The following is a 1,518-nucleotide window of genomic DNA, read 5'->3' as shown; positions in this document are numbered from 1 at the left end:
GTTTGTTTGTTTTGTTTTTTGGGGGTGGGGGGGGGGGGGCTGTTCTTTTAATCAGAGGCAGAGCCCTGTAAAGAGAGAGTTGCGACACTCTTTGAACTCGCCGATACGCGGTCACGTGGTTCATGCAGCTCCCCATAGTTCCAAACAGCTCATCGCTGTCAGTCAGTTTGAGCGGCTGCTGGCGCAACATAACACATAAATCGACTTTTCTTACTTTACCTGGCGTCTTTCAGTAATTATTGAGCAGTAACGAACTGATTACTTAACCGATTATTGATTATTTCACAAACTATGCATTTTATCAAAGCATTTTTAGAAGCGGCTGATACATTTATCATTAAATTTTAGAAGGAAACGAGAATGCAAACACATATTTGTTAGAAAAAATAATGTATATGCAATACAATGATCAATATAGCCATATCAGTGTTTTATAACGTTACACACAATAAAAAAAGATCAGAGTAACTCCTGTTATAAAACTATTTGTGATTTTCTCTGCATGAGAATGCTCCACCTTGTCCTCCATGCAGCAGTTCAGATCTGCTCCAGCTTACCTCAGATCATCTGGATGAATTCTTGATTTCTATAGAAGATATTAATTCAACCTTTATTTAAACAGGTTCGTCCCATTGAGCCACGAGGACTCATTTACAAGAGAGACCTGAATATAATTGTTGTATTTGTCGTTTTTTTATGGCAACCAAGTACCTGATAACTGAGTTGATTGTAGCCTGACAACTATTGTAAAACTGTAACTCATTGATTAAAATGTTAATTTAAATGAAACGGTTTCTAGTTAAAATCATAACAGATGACAAAATAAGTGTTAACTGTGCAAAAATAAATTTCCAAACAATTATAACATATGTAAAATGTAAAGCAAGCTTTAATAAAGTACTTTTACTGACATTTATACTGTTTATTAATGACATCATCTCAAGTCAGCAGGAGCACCATCATCATCATCATCATCATCACAACAACACAAAGTGAGAGCTGGAAGTTTAATCTGCACAAACATTTTCAATCAGGGCTCAAAATGTTTAACTGTCAAAGAAATGTTCAAGAAAATAAACTAATGTCACTCTACAGGCACATTTAGAGAGAGGACAGTTCACAGAGACACAGTGAGGACGAGTGAGACTGAGACACAGTGAGGACGAGTGAGACAGAGACACAGTGAGGACGAGTGAGACAGAGACACAGTGAGGACGAGTGAGACTGAAGGAGGTTCAACCATTTGTTCATGGACCAGAACCAGATGAGAAGAACAGCAGAACTTCCACTGACCAGTGATCTGACCAGTGATCAAGACATGTCATATTTTTTATTGAACAATAATCTTCATTCTAACAGTGACGTTGTAATTTCAGAGACTGAGGAAGAAACAGAAATGAGGTGAGTGAGATGAGGGAAAGATGAAAATGTGTCCTCAGAGGACGGGGACATGTCAGGATCTGATGATCCAGGATCAACAGGACCAGGAGGATGGATCAACAGGACCAGGAGGATGGA

This window comes from Nematolebias whitei, chromosome 8, assembly GCF_014905685.2.
Source record: "Nematolebias whitei isolate Nwh7 chromosome 8, NemWhi1, whole genome shotgun sequence".
NCBI lineage: Eukaryota > Metazoa > Chordata > Actinopteri > Cyprinodontiformes > Rivulidae > Nematolebias > Nematolebias whitei.
The sequence above is the reverse complement of the archived record's forward strand: the minus strand, read 5'-3'. Positions refer to the sequence as shown.